At 37.3% G+C, this 16,488-nt stretch overlaps 2 protein-coding genes across 10 annotated transcripts in view; both read left to right on the top strand.

Moving 5' to 3' along the window:
- Positions 1 to 16,488, top strand: part of PDCD4 (programmed cell death 4) — a 777,136-nt gene that overhangs the window by 557,696 nt on the left and 202,952 nt on the right. The window lies entirely within an intron of this gene.
- The window catches only part of RBM20 (RNA binding motif protein 20), a 149,889-nt gene that overhangs the window by 633 nt on the left and 132,768 nt on the right, over positions 1 to 16,488 (top strand). The window lies entirely within an intron of this gene.

Here is a 16,488-nt window from a genome sequence, read left to right as displayed (position 1 = left end):
CAGCGCTTTTCTTTGCAGATATCCCTGTCCCCCAATAATTTGGACAGAAGAGAATAGATTCATTACCACCAACCGATCAAACACGGTTTAGACAGTTGTTTCCATTTTCAAACCCTCCCCAAAACTCCCCAGCATTTGCACACAGTCAGCAACCAGAGAGAGAGAGAGAGAGAGGGTTTTCTTTCCGTCCGCAGCCCCCCCAAACAGTCAAGCCAGGCAGCCCTGCTGTCATTATGGTCCCTTTGCTTTCTCTGTCCCAAATGTTACTTCTTCTTCTCCCCCATTTTATCACAGACAGCGACCAGACTCTGGAGAGAGGTTTCGTTTCTTTATTCTCCCGTCCCAAAAAAGGAACTTTATTTCTCCACCTTCAGCCCCCACTGAGTTGAATTCATCAGGGCTGGAAACTCTGGCACACTTCCTGAGTCCCATTAAAACAAGAAACAACAACAACAACAACAATAATAATAATCTTATTTTTTGTTGGGTATTTAGTGTTGGTTTTCTCTCTCTCTCTTTTTAAAAGGCGCTTCTCCAGAGAGGCCTGGACTAGAGATGCGTCCAGAAACTACACATTCCTTGCTTGAGATGTGTATATAATCACAATTTCTGTGGAAGAGAAATGGTTTTTAATTTTGACCCTGCGACTCTTATCAGTAGGAACTGAGGGACTAAGATCCATAGTAACACAAATGGTAGTGGGCCAACTTTAGTACCTAATACCAGCATCTTGCCATCCACATTGAACAGAAAACTGTAGCAAACATCTGTCTAAAGTAAAGGCAGTGCCTGAAGATTAAAGGGATGAACTGTAATTTTTACCTGGAAGAGATGACATGATGCAAAAATGCCCTCATTGCAGGTGGCATGATGCATAAGTAGGATGATTGCAGGTACCACAGGGAAGCAATGCCACCTTGAATTCCTGTGTTGGGAGAAAGGCGGGATATAAGAAAATAAAATTATTATTATTATTATTATTATTATTATTATTATTATTATTAATTTATCTGTCTGGTCACAATAGTACTTTAAAACAAATCCTGGCACTTTATGGTCAGTACTTCTGTTTTCCCCCCTTTAAATCGTGGGTTATTAAAATACCAAACATTGCTGTAAATTCCACAATTCGCCTTGGTGACTGAAAAGAAGTAGACAATGAAGTCTAACAATCTAGCATATTGTTTGATAGGTTTGCATTAGGGTCCAAAAAGACTCAAAGGCACACAACAACAACAAAAGCCAGTGTTTATTAGCATGTCTGTTGGATGTACATTTTGTGTGCTTTTGTATCAAGAAGGCTGGTTAGTATTGCAAAGTGAAGCTAACTTTGGTTAAGTTGGCGCTTGTAACACTTCACCACAGGAAGATGATTAAAGGGAGCCTAGTATCTTGTTAGTATTTGGAAGCTAGAGGTATTAAAACAACAAGAAGAAAATTCCAATCCCTGCCAAGCGGTTTAAAGAATGCTTCCTATTACAACAGTTTCAAAGAAATTTAAGCAGTTGGTGCTTGCGTTCTTTCCAAATATTGGTAATATAAAATAGTAGGAATGGCTTTCACTTGAAGTATTAATGGATGCTCCATAAAGTGAAGCTGCCTATGGATTTGCAGGCTTATTTTATCTTATTATATAACATTTTGTATGCAATATAGTTTTGTTTGAAAACAGTCTTCCTATCTTGAGCCATTAAGTCTTTTTTGTTTAAGTGTGAAAGAAAGTGTAAATATTTAATTTGTGGGTATGTGTGCAACATCACTATGCTAAGTAGTTATCCAAGGAAGTAAATTCCAATGGGATGGACTTTCACGTTAGGCTTATGTTGAGAAAGATGACTTAGGCCTTAAAAATATAATGCAGTGTGGTAGATACTATAAATGATTTTATCGGTCACACAATACAATACAATACAATTGAAAAATAGTGGCGTGGGGTGGAGGGGAAGCATACCAGTAGTATTTTTGACTACTTTAACAGTGCAGTCCTATGTGTGTTTAATCAGAAGTTCCATTGTGATTAATGGACTTACTCAATAGTAGGCCATTTATGAATCAGTTATTTATCAGTATATTAAAGTTATTACATTATAGTAGTTTAACAGCTCATTTTAAGCATGTTTTCTCAGTGTACGTCCCACTGAATTGCATGAGATCTGCTCCGAGGGAAGTGCATGCAGGACTGTAGTCTTCAACTATATATTTATTAGAAATGTTTTGTGGGCGATTCCTGAAACCCTTACGTTGTAAAATGAAACTCTACAACTATATTCGTCCTTAAAACATTGTATTAAAGAACGTAGCAGTTCTGGCCATTCTCAGTCATGGTGGCATGGCGTAAAATAGCAAATGTCAGATACTTCCATCTATAGCAGTGGAACATGATCGCAGAATATGTAACTGCGCTGCATAATTTAATCTCTTCAAGCATGTTGACATAATGAATATGCTTCAATCATAACTGTAGTAAGTAGGTAATAACTAGTTGTGTGTTGTTTTGCGGTCCAACATTCAATATACTTCTATCCCAGTCCTTTGCATATCTACTCAGCAGTAAATACCACTGTGCAAAATGGGCAACTCTAAATTACATCTGTATTAATGGATCTAATATTGCACCTACTATGCGATGTTTCAAAAACCAAACCATATATTGTTAGGGACATTGGATAAGAAAGATGTTTGTGAAACTAATTATGTTTATTAAATTAAAATAAATATTAAAAGAGCAGCTTCAGAGAGTAGGTCTTAAAATTCCTTTGACCACTGACTGCTGTAGATAAAATAGAAGAACTGGCAAAATTACTTTGCTTGTATCGACTTCAGAAAGGTTTTGTTGTGCTGTATTCATTTTTTAGATTGTGGAAACAAATAAATTGTGGTACAGACATATTGTAAATAGTATTATTTGTAACTCTTTAGATATTAACATTGTGCTAATTCTGGTTTTAAAATTTGATTGCTATGGTGAATGAGTTCAAGAGATAGTATTTTCCACATTTTTAAAATTTGCATTTTGAGAACATAACCATTTCCCATAAATATAATTACTCTATACACACATTTATAAATCTAGACATTTTAGTCAAAAAATTGACCCCCAAAACCTGGGTTGACTTATCCATGGATAAGTTCTGTACTTTAACTCTTACAAAAAAAGGGAACTATCCCCTGGTGAAAGGCAAGAGTGCGCTCTGTCCCAGAAGCACTGATCTACCTCTATTCTCTATCCATCCAGCCTTTACTGGGAGCACAAACACTTATGTCTGCTGGAATTTTGTAAATTCTTTGGCATCGTTTTCCTTTGCTTCATCTTTTAGATCCTTTGTTACATGGCCCTAGGTTTTTTACCTTTCTCCATTCACGGGTCATATCAAACCCCGTAATGTTGGCCCCAAAACATGCCCTGGAGTTCTACACAAAGCCGACTTTTTCAGTAAAGTTGTGGTGTTAAAATTATGTGTTGATTTACATAATTCTTGCAAATATGTAATTTATTTGACAGTTTTAAAATTACATTGACAAATTACAGTTTCAAGCAGAATATCATTAAGTTTCTTATGGGAGTTGTTTTTTAGTCTGCGGGGGGAAGTGAGCATTTCTTTATTGTTGTGCACGAAATACATGTAAATGAAGGAAAAGGTACTGTACTCTACTCTGTAACATAAAGGCATATAAAAGCATAAAATTTTCTAACAAAATTATTACATATCAAAAGTAAATGGCCACATTTTTCTCTGATATCTGAATGTGGGAAATGTATATTTGAATTTCTATTCAGATACTGAAGCTATGAAACTGACTGGGCTTTGGACAAATCACAATTTTCCAGGCTAATTTGGCTTTTGCAAAAATAAGTGTCCGGAAATTCACTACAAAATTGATTGATATTCATGTCTGAACTATAGCTGGCAAAATAATAGAGTATTAATTGTTCATCTTTTCCCACTACTGTTCTCTCAAAAACATTGTGTAGATTATATTCCAACATGGTGGAATATGACCGTAGTTTCATCTTTTCTTTGGGAATGCATAAATTCTGCTATCTGATTTAGGTTTTTTCTAGTAGGACATTTGATATCCTTGCAGGTAGTACCGCAAGATGTAGGTCCTGAATGAGGACAACAACAAGTGCTTACAGAATGAGAAATCTGGATGAAAACATTAGGGTATCACAGAGATGGAAAGAATTTATGTGTATTACAGGTGGGCAAAGTCTAAGCAGATGCCAGCCCTCTGAAGTATGGGTGGATAGCACCAGATGCTGATGAAATGCTGTTCCTATCATCCCCTTGCCATTATCCAGGCTGGCTAGACTGAGAACTGGAGTGCAGTATCAGGAAGACCATAGGCCTCCCAGGCTTGCTCTAAGAAGTAGAACTCTTGGCTTTCTAAGTGTATTTGCTAGAATTATGTATTACAGTACATATCATACTGAATGGAAAACAAGGACATTTTACATAGTATCTAAAGAAACAGAACAACATCAGAAAATTGCAGGGGCTATAGTCCAATACATTTTTGACTTCTCCTAAAATATAGGAATGTTATATACACATATCCTTGTTGTTGTCCGCAGCTCTGTATATGCTAAGCAAGGCTGATGGGAGAAAGGAGTTAATAATGGGAGAATAGTGTTCTCTCAATAATGAGAGGATAGAGAAAGAATGCATGAAGACTGACTTATAATCCTTTTACGAATGAAATTTAGACATCTTTAATTTATATTTTTCCAGGCATAGTAAATTTACAAAATATGGTGAAGAAATCCTTCTTGCATATGTCAAAGTTGCATATTCAGTGCATTTCCCCAAAATACTTATTTCAATATCAGTTGCATAGAGTGCTTTACTGTTGACATATTCTCATGGATTTGTTTGTTTGTTTGTTTGTTTTGTGCATTTTTAAAGACTTGAAATGAACATTGGGCAGAAGCCAGCTACTTTAAGTGGTTTTCATGAGCCATTAATTTAAATGGCAAAGGAAAGGATGTGTTTTCTTCCTTTTCAGTGAAACATGGGACCATGAAGGTCTTAACCAGGGTAGTCAGTATCCAGTTTTTAATTTTTTTAAATATATTTTTCTCATTCTAATATAGAAAGAAGAAATGTAACCTTTATATATCTTGCTCCTTTATCTGTTTAACCCATACAGTGATTTTGTGGAAATGAGCATAGCTTCATATATGCTTTTATGATATCACAGCCCAGCATAATATCAAGCGCTTCTCACCATTCATTAAAAATGTTTCTGATCATTCTTTATAGTACATACAAAACACATAGAAAGTTCATGTTTCTGGTAATTATATTTGTAAAGCTATTTCTCAACTCAGATACAGTGTTTCCTTAATGTGTATAAACAAAATAAGATTAATAGATTGTAATATGTATGCTAAACTATTTTTTTCTGTAGTGAAAATGTTTAGGATTAGATGACATTTAAATTTAGATATATTTAGTACATTCATAGGGAACTTTGAATAACTGGGTGGGTGTGGGAGAATAGGTACTGCGACACTTGTGGAAAAGCTTAAATCATTAAGTATCATGCTTGGATAAAGCATTTCTCACCTGACATCCTAATCTAAGGTTGGCTTCCATTGATGTAGTTAATTTATGACATTGTATTGGATTTTGAGATAATTATGTAGAATTCAAACAGCTTCATTTATAGGATGGCATAAAACATATTTATAAGCATATTTCTAACAGTTTGACTATGCAAATGTTCATTTTATTATTATTCCTTGTGAGTGCCCCCAATATTTATTAATGATTTGATATGGTTGTATTATTATTATTTACCCACCTCTCCTCGTGGATCCAGATGGGGGATAACAACAATTAATGTACTAACAACATCTGTTAAAATACATCAGTTAGAACACACATCAACCTAAAAGGACAAATAAGATGTGTACATATTAAAACAATCCACATCTAAAATTCACCATTTAAAACATACACAATTTTTTGCTGTTCTAAACTCCTCTGCCTTAACTCATCCTTTCTCTCACCTTGTTTTTTGTTAGTTATAAATTTTAGTTAACTTTTTTTGTGCTCAGTTCCCTCCCCCATTTTTAAAAAAATATAAGCAGGAAACAAATCTCATGTCATAGAATACTCAAAGAACACCAAGAACAAGTGAGAAGAAAATATTTTAAAATGACACTTGGTAAGACTAAAAATGGCAGAACTAATGGGAAGCATATTGAACTACATTTTTCTTTGTGGTGAGTTCTACATCTAATTCTTTCTCACCACATATTAATGTTAGTTTTGCACCTTGTGCACATAGTATGCACTTCCCGAACATCTATGTTGGCAGTGATTAATAAAATAGTTAACTACAACTAAAAGATTTTTTTTAAAAAAACACAGTATAAATGAGCATGGCAATTCACACTGAAGTGTCATATAAATTTGGACCTACTATCATTTTATGGTTCCTTAATATTTTCTTTTATCCTCTTGCTGTTCCAAGAAGTTTAGGTGGGGAAGCAGTCTAAACACACACCATTATCTAATGCACGGAATGGATTATAGAAAGAATTTAGTTGCTGTTGAGATAGCTTACAGGAAGTAAGAATATACAGTTTTTGCATATTTTGTAGGATATTTTGTAGGATAAGTTATTAACATGTAATAAACCTAATTAATATGGTGGCAATGTTGAGGAAAGGCAGAAATACTACAAAAATTAGTTTTATTTTAAAGTATATGGAATCACCAGAGAATATGGCTATTTTTTCTATCTATTTCATGTTTTATTGTTAGTTCCAGTCATTATTCAGTTTGGATCTGTAGAACCTGGTGATTTTGCAGGTTTTAAACAGAAAAGGTAATTGGTTTCAGAGCACATGTACGGGAGCTGCAACAGTGCCTATAGATTTTATTATTATCAACAAACAATGAAATAAATTATACTTACTCTTCCAACAAATCTGGCTTATCATATAGTTACTAAAAGTACCTCACAATTACCTCTTTCAAAAACATGCTCCTCACTAAAATTTAGAGCTACACAAAGCTAATAGTAAAGTTTGTTTTTGTGGAGAAGTAAGCTACTAAAAACAGTTCAATAAGTATTGAATTGTGTTTATGAGAAAAGGAACTTTTGATATTTTCAAGATACAAAATAGTCTAAAATGTAGAGAGAGAGACTGGTCTTGGAATTTTGTTCAGTTACAATACTAACACAATCACTTCCTTTTGCCGTGGGATTAAATTGTATGTGCTGTAGCATCTTTTATAACACTTTGCTGCTAACATTCTCATGTCTTCCTCAAAGTAGTTCTGTATTCCACAAATATTGTTCTATTTAATCTTTCCTTTTTTAGCCTTTGTGATGAACTCTTATAAAGATGCAGCATCTGTTGCCTTATGTCTTTTTACTTTGATTGTTGGTCTGTTACAAACAATTGGTTTAAGTGTTCACTAAGGGGTGAAAGAGACTGGTCTAAAAAAACTGGCTTCCAGCCGGCTTGGACGCAATGTGTGCAGATGATGCATGCCTCCAAGACACCTGGAAGCTGGCATCAAGCTGCTAGGCTGTTTACATGGGGGCTGGTTACTGGGCACTCCAGCAGCATAGCATTTATATGTCACATGCCGCTGGAATGTCTTAAGGCCAGCTTCCCACTGTGGTGGGGTGGAAAAGCTGTTTTTTTGCGGGTGCAAAAAGGAGCAGCTGTTTGCCATTCCCTTTTTAGCCGGCAAAAAGGCAGATTGGGGCTGTGGCGTGTGGTTACAACGGTCCAAATCCAGCTTCAGAAGGTGCAGCTTGAAGTCACCCACTTGGGTTGGTCTGTTTTACTCCTAAGTCCCAGTAGACTTGTCCATTTTCATTATGAAAATGGTAATATTTTCACTTTTTGACAACTTATTCATCATCACTATCAGAGATATCTCAATTTTGTTATCAGAACAAAACAGACATATTGTTAAGCATGAAAGCACATTGTGTTGTGAAACATATATAATATTTATTTCAGGATTATAGTTCATTAGTTGAGTATGGTGTGAATATAATTGAGTATCGCCTGAATATAATTTATTGACAAGGTCTCTGGGATTTAATTAATCATTATTAACTTGTTTATTGATCCAGAACTAAGTCTGGATCAAACCCAGTATTTTATAAGAAAGTAGATTTCTGATTTTTCATTGGAACAAATTTTATGGGTGTTTGACAACATGATACTAAAGTTACTATAATTATATTAGATGATCATATCTTTCCTTTAGTTTTCCACCAGGAAATTTGGGGTTTATTTGTATGTTTAATATTTTTGCATATACACATACAATGTGCATGTTTTTACTAAAAATAGGTTCAACTGAGTTGTAGGGGATTACCTCCAAATAAGTACAATCGCCCTTCTTATACACGAATTTTTTTTTACGGATTCAAGCATACATGGTTTGAAAATGTTCAAAAAAAGTATAAATTTCAAATATCAAACCTTGATTTTCCATTTTTTATAAGGGACACCATATTGCTTTGTCATTATATTGAATGGGACTTGAGCATACACGGATTTTGTTATACACGGGGGATCTTGGAACCAAACCCCAGCGTATAACAAGGGTCCACTGTACATAAGAATAAAGATAGTCCAAGCAATCTTATGGTCCTGCTATTTCTGCAGGCCACTTACTGATTCAGTTCAGGCATAGGTGTAACCTGTACACTCTGAAGGATAAAAATTTACTGGGGGGAAAAATCTACTAAAAAATTACCGTGATAAACACACTGCTAGCATCATGGTCAATTCAACAGGCAGTGCCCCCATGTCATTCAGTCTATAGTCATATAGATAGGGAAAACCTGCTACAGGATGAATACGCTTTCTCCAGAAATCCAAAATCCTCAATATTTCCAAGTTGTCAACGTGTGGCTATGCTCTCTGATGGTTCAATATACACAAACTATGGCCCGGGACTGACAGGCCGAAAGCGGTATGCTGCCACCAATACTAGGGTTCCGGAGTGCACAGCATCTGCATGCTCTGGAATCGTAGCATGTGATGCCGGCAGCATCATGGTGGCATCCCATCCATATGGGGGCCGCCATCTTGACGTAAGCGACGCGCAACGTATAGACATTGCTGTATGTCGCTTATGTCAGGAGTGCACCAATGGCGAACTCCTGACATTCTCATGGTGTCAGAAAAAGAACCAGGTTTTTCCGGGATATTTTTGGGGTGGAGGGCCGCCGTGCAGTTTGGCTGCTGCAGTGTTCCTCCTGGGAGGTATGTACCAGGCCTATGTCATGCACAAAATTCTTCAAAATATTATATATAAAATTACCTTAAAACTGTGCATATAACATGTAAACAAAACTGAATTTTGTATTTAGACTTGGGTCTCATCTCCAAGGTATCTCATTATATATATGCGAGTATTTCAAAATCCTAGTCCCAAGGATTTTGGATAAGGGATACTCAACCTATATTAGCTTGCTCCAAGCCTGCCACAGTACCCTCTCCTGTACTTGTGAGTTAACAGAGGAGTTTATCAGACAAGGAAAATTGGAAGTACAATCCAATGGCAATCTGAACGCAATCATAGGGTTTAACGTTATTGCATGACAGACTACCACACGCAATTTCGGGCAATGGGAAGTCAGTCTGAATGCAATCATGGGGTTTCACATTATTGCGTGAGGCAATTTCAGGCAATGGCAAGCTATTTTCGGGCAATGGGAAGTCAGTTCGAATGCAAATCGAATTCACATAAATTCGCTGAACTAACGAATTCACATGAATGCGTTCTGGCCCCACTTTCTTTTCATTCGAAATTAAGAGAAATTCCTCCTGTGTGATAAACTCCTGAGAGTTTTCAGGAATTACAGCACACAAGGATTTTAATTTCCCTGTACCACTCAGATACAAGAAAGGGACGAAAGAAAATATAAGGGGAAATTCAAGTAATTTGTTTGATTGAAAGATTGCACAAAGAGCAGATTTATACCTCAGATGTGACTTCCTATTGGAAATGGTTAGGATATCCCCAACCTTTCAGAAATTCATCTTAGAGAATGTATGGTGCCTGAACCAGTCAAAAGGAGTGCTATATGGGCCAATAATTTGTGCCTAAGTAATATAGTCCTTTTAACAATGGAATAGCTTTTGATGTTACTATTTTCCATGACTGCTCAGTGTTGCTGGTTATCAGCCATAGAATCCTAGAGTTGGAAGAGAACATAAGGTTCATTCAGTCCAACCCCCTGCAGTGCAGGAATAAACAACCAAAGTAACTCCAGCAGGTGGCTATCCAGTGTCTGTTTAAAAACTTCCAAGGAAGAAAACTCTACCACTCCTAGACAGCGTATTCCACGAAGAGCTCTTACTGACAGGATGTTCCTCCTAATGTTTAGGTGGAATCTCTTTTCCTGTATCTTGCATCCATTGTTCCAGGTCCTAGTCTGTGGAGGAGCAGAAAACAAACTTGCTCCATCCTCAATATGACATCCTTTCAAATATTTAGACATGGCTGTCGTATTACCCCTTAACCTTCTCTTCTCCAGGCTAAACACACCCAGCTCCCTAAGCTGCTCCTCATAGGGCATGTTTTCCAGACCTTTCACCATTTTGGTTGCCCTCTTCTGGACACACTTCCAACTTGTCCACATCCTTCTTGAATTGTGGTGGCAAGAACTGGACACAGCATTCCAGGTGAGGTCTGGCCAAAGCAGAATAGAATGGTGCTATTACTTTCCCTTGATATAGACACTAGTCTCCTGTTGATGCAGCCTAGAATTGCATTGGTTTTCTGAGCTGCTCCATCACACTGTTCAGCCTGTGTTCCACTGAGACTCCTAGACCCTTTTCACATGTACTGCCTTCAAGTCAGGTGTCAGCTATTCTGTATCTGTATTTCATTTTTAGTTTCCTGGCAACTGTCTGCCTTATGTGGCAAGGGAGTAGATCTGTTCCATCTCTGTTCTCTGTGGGCCTTTACTGGACTTGACAGAGAGTAGAGAGGTCAGTACTGCTGAGACTTGGTAACAACTCAGTCCCTCCTTGTCAGAGTCCCAGTGTGAAGCCAGTAAAACAAAATTGAACTGTGGTGATATATGTCCATGTTGGAGTGTGTGCATGTATACACGTGTATGCACAGGTTCATACTAACTTTTACTGAGAACCAGCCCAAAGTGACAGGAGTCTGTTGCTGATCATGCTGTGGTTCTCTCAGAGTTTGCATGAGATGCCAGTACAGATGGCCCTAAAGGGGCAACTTGAAGCCACCCCTTTGAGCGCCGGATTGGGGCCGCAGTAACTGCATACCGCGGCTGTGATCTGGCATTTTTCTGGCCCAAAAAGAAGCAGCAAAATGCGACAGAATGGAAGAAAGCTGCCCTTTCCATTGCCACGACATCTCTTCTGTGCTTCTGTGGCATGCGGCATCTGAACACTGTGCATCCAGAGCACTGCAACGCTGCCCACCATCTGGTCAGGTGGGCGGCATGATGCCAGCTTGGGGGCGTCGTCGGCACGGGCGTCATCTAAACACCACACCCCCACTCCACTTCCAAGGTGGCCCTTATTGCCGGTCTATTTTGGCCCTACGTGTGCAGAAAGTCCAGTCAGCTGTAATCTATAAAATACCTAGCTTTAAAAAGGAAAAGGAAGAACACAGTGTAATATCTATAGCACATAGTCTTGCATGAAAGTTCATTGGGAGCACTGCATTACTACAGATGTTTGCAAGGAAATGATTGAAACTGTGGTACAATCTGAGTGTCCCTTTAGTGCCTTTGACCTCCCTCAAGAGTTCTGGAAATAGAAGCGTTAGCATCTTCTCTTTCTGCATGCATTCTTAGGCCTGTTTATACAAATTACTCTTTTCATAGTGTGCAAAGTGCCTGTCTCATTATTTAAGTATGTATGGCCTGTTACAGACTGCCAAAATAAAGCTGCTTCGGGTCTCTTTGGAGGTATGCCGTTTAAATGATGCATGCATCCTAAGAATCCGGAAGCTGCACCAAAGCTGCACTCCAGTGCTTAGGAATGGAGTGTGGCTTTGGCGCGACCTCCGGACTCTTAGGATCCATGCATCATTTAAATAGCATACCTCCAAAGAGACCTGAAGCAACTTTATTTTGGCAGTCTGTAACAGGCCTATGACATGATACCAGAGTATAGCTGTTTACTCTATCATATGTGTTATACTTCTGTCTGGATTACTGCACTTGTGTGAGTGCTAATTTGGATATATATTATGCAGAATTTAAGCTCTGGAAGCCTGAACAGTATGAAAATAAGTGTTCTGTTTAGAGTGTGATAAAAATATATGTAAAACATATCAGCTTACTAGCTAATTCTGAGCATAACACTATCTAACTGAAAACAAAGAGATAAGGAGAATAGAGAAATATATAAAGTACTGATATATAATGAAACAACAACAACATACAGTTCATTACAGTTAGCTCTCTGTAGCCATGGATTCAGCCATCCATGACTTGAAAATATATATATGAAACTAAAACCTTGATTTTGCCATTTTATATAAGGGACACCATTTCACTACTGTGTATAACTGTATACTGTATATAATGGGAATGGAGCATTCACAATTTTTTGTATCCGCATGTGTATTTATCCTGGAATCAAACACCATTGGATACCAAGGATTCACTGTAGTATAAAGGGGTGCTGCTATCTGATGGCTGATGATAGCGACTGTATATACTCATGTATAAGTCTAGAAATTTTAGTTAAAAAATTGACCCAAAAAACCTGAGTCGACTTATCCATGGGTCAATGTAAGTACTGTACTTTAACTCTTATTTTAAAAAAGGAATCATCCCCTGGTGAAAGGCAAGCGTGTCATCTGTCCTGAAAGCACTGACCCTCCTCTACTCTCTTATCTATCCAGCCTTTAGTGTGAGCACAAATAGTGGTGCTTTCTGGAATTTTGTAAATTCTTTGACATTGTTTGCTTTGCTTCATCCTTTAGATCCTTTGTTACATGCACCTAGGTTTTACCCTCGACTTCTCCACAGGTCATGTCAAAATCCATAATTTTGACCCCAGAACCTACCCTCGACTTTACATGAGGTCGACTTATAGTTGAGTATATACGGTAATGCAGTCATTTAATGGCAGGCAACCAGAAAGAGTGGCTTCCTTTTGGACACATTAAGGCTGGAAATAGTGTAAAAACCCACTCCTGAGACATGGCAGTCATGCAGTTGCACAGCCTCCAATAAAGAGAGTAAGAGAATGTCTTTTAATCATCAGTAAAATGGACTATAGTAAGTACATAATCCTTATCTAGTGTAGATAAAGGCCTGTTATACATATAACCAATGCTACAATGAATTGATGTGCTTCTGTGTTTGACATAAAAAAAAAATCAATTCCTTATAAATGTTGACTGTATGGTTGCCTCTTAGTAATTGTTTGGTAAAATGAATTAAAATGTTTATATGTGTGTATGTAATATGTATGATACCATACATAAAATGCAACTTTAACAATAAGCCATGTGCTCAGATGATGAAAAGTATATGTTTATTCCTAACAGGAGTGTGAATATTTACTGTTTTGTCAATTTTAATGAAATAGTCTAAAGAAATAATAGAGAGAGAGACTGTTCATTCTGCTATATTAAAAATCCTGAGATTCCAAGATTTAGGAATGCTTAAGTGGAGTGTTTTTAATCTGATTGTTTAGACTATATTGTTGATCACAAATTGGACACCCAGGCAACTGGAAGGTGACATGTGGGACCTCCAAACAGATGCAGATTATCTGACATATTGTAAAGAATGCCTTTAAAAATGCTATTCAAATGGAATTTTTCTTTCCTCTTGCACCTTTGAAACCGTTATAGTGTCCATTTGTGCTAAAACCTTATTGCACGTAGCATTGCGATCTGCCCATCCATTACCTAGTCCCCACCCCCTTTCCTAGTTTGGCACACATGCACACACAAACAGATACCCCACCTCTACACAAATATATAAATATAAATTAAAATAGTCTTACGTTTAAAAGGATTTCCCCTCTTGTGTGGGTGGGTGTTCCTGATTGAACATCTAGTTAACTTGAATTAATTTCGGACTTAATTAATTGCTAATCGCTGGCAATTGAAGCCAACAGCTATCTGTCTGATCTATCCTGATGCTTACTTTCTTCTGCCAGCAATTAGTAAGTCTGAAGGAAGGAAAGAAAGAAAGAAGGAAAGAAAGAAAGAAAGAAAGGGTTAATGTAATAAATGTTTTTAAAGAAACTATTTAGTGTGTGTATATAAATGAATATGTTCATGCAACAGTGTCTCTTCCCAAGAACCGGGACAGAGATGGGATGCGTGGGAGAAGAAGAAGTGGCTGTTCAGGATGGACCTCAGCATAGGCTCTGCTCCTCAGGCAGAGGTGACTGTTCCAAGTGTCCTCCTCACCTTTCTCTTCCCCTCCAGAACAGACAAAGTTTGGGAAGGTGGGGGGAGAATCAGGGCCTCCAGGTGTCATGTCCTTCCCTGAGCAATTCTCACGCCCCCCCCCAGGGGTTCTGCCCCACAATTTGAGAACCACTGATTTAAACTCATTGTTCTTAATCCTTAGCAAAAGAAAAATATGCTAGATTGTAGTGCATCCATTCATTGTGGCTACATCTCAAAAGAGTATTTCAATTTGTATCACGGTGTAAACTTTTAAGATTATCTTTGGTTTATAAACTGTGGTATTTATTCTACAGGTATATGCTCTCTGAAGAAAATGTGTCCTGTCAGCTGCAAAACCTAGAATCAATTTCCATTACTACAGATTCAACAAAGATCAGTTGTCCTTATTGTAGCAATGTCAGTTGAAAAACAGTATCTGTAACTCAGATGAAATATATTTATTCAGAGGATTGTCAGTAAAACAACCCCTTAGCTATGTCATGAGTGTTGGAGACCTGTTAAATAATATTTTTTCCTTTAACATGTCTCCAACACTCATGACATAGTTAGGGGTTTTTTCCCCTGTATAATTCTCTACTCATGTCCCTCTTAACCTCCTTTAAATGTTTTCTATTAGCACTTCTTAACATTCACATCCTAACTGTTCACGTCCTCTAACCCGCCTATTTGTACTCTACTCTTTCACCACCTGGGCATTTGGCACATACTGTGCCATCACCACTCTTCTCCTAGTGAGGAATGATGGATCATGCTCTTTCTCTAATATATAGCTTTATTCAAGGTCATTTTATATACAGCTGCATATTCTGGATGTGAAATCCCACCTCGGTTGCATTTTCTGCTGCTCCTTTTAATCTACTTCTGAAAGAGAAATGAGCCTTCTAGAAATAATTTATTAGCCTCATCCTGTTAATTCTTGGATGCCAGATATTTTTACTGGAACACTGTCCTTTTGAAGACTATTTTGTATGCAGTTATCTATATTTGTTAGCAATAAAGTACTGAAATACTTTACCACTGCCATTGTACTGCTTTTCATATTTACTTGAAGTATATCCAGAATAGGGAAAACAAGTTTTTATTGGTTTAGCATCAAGCCATAATAGATGGCAAAAAAGTGCAGAGAAAATAGATGAGTGATCAAGAAACAATAATTTGAATCTTGAAAGGTAGACAAACCTTCTAGATAATCCTGAGGGAGTTGAGGGAAGGAGGACAACAACAGATAAGAGAGTTTAGCAGAGATAAATTAGTGTTCTCTTAAGAGAGAGCACCAAGAAAAGCCCAGTCCTGTGGGGCTGGTGACAGTTGGTCGAATATGAGCTTTTCGCAACATAGTGCCCTCCTGTTGTACACAACTCCCACATTCCCCAGATAGCATGATGTGGCACATGAAAGGGCTGTCTGGATATCGTCATTATTGTTCTGCAATGTTTTGTTTGTCACTGGGGCATTTTAGAAAGTGATGCTGTTTTAAAACACATGTTTTGAGAGCTGTTCTATAATGCAAGTGAAAAGAACACAGGATGAGTGTCAGGTTTCTGTTAAAGAGGTTACTAGGCTGCTAATCCTGTGAAAATTCTTTATGTAAAATAAAGGTCTTAAATAAAGCCTTTTGTAATCAATGGAAAGTGCCTTGGATTGGATGGATCTTTTATAATACCCCTTTTTGTCTATATGTGGAAGCTAATATTTGTAGGAGTAACCATTCATTCACGGTGCTTTCGCTTATTCTGATATATTTTTCTCATTCCTGATATTTTTTCCTTATAAAATTAAACAGTCAAAACACACTATGCCTCAGTCTGTGATCAACAACAACTTGCCTCAACTGAAATTACTTTTGGGAATCACTGATGTCTGTGACAAAGATACAAAAAAGTCAAGGAGGAAAAAGGAGTGTAATCTTATATTCTACATTCATGATTCACTATAATATCAGAATATGCATCATAATTCAAGTAATTTCCTCTGCTTTTTGGGATTAATTTTAAACAATAGAGGTAAAAAAACCCTTTTTTAAAAAAAGTTACCATTCTGTCACCCAGCATATTTCCACCCCTTGCCCTTCTCA

The sequence above is a fragment of the Sceloporus undulatus genome, chromosome 3, assembly GCF_019175285.1.
Source record: "Sceloporus undulatus isolate JIND9_A2432 ecotype Alabama chromosome 3, SceUnd_v1.1, whole genome shotgun sequence".
Lineage (NCBI taxonomy): Eukaryota > Metazoa > Chordata > Lepidosauria > Squamata > Phrynosomatidae > Sceloporus > Sceloporus undulatus.
Note: the sequence above shows the minus strand (reverse complement) of the source record. Positions and strands in the feature narration are given on the sequence as shown.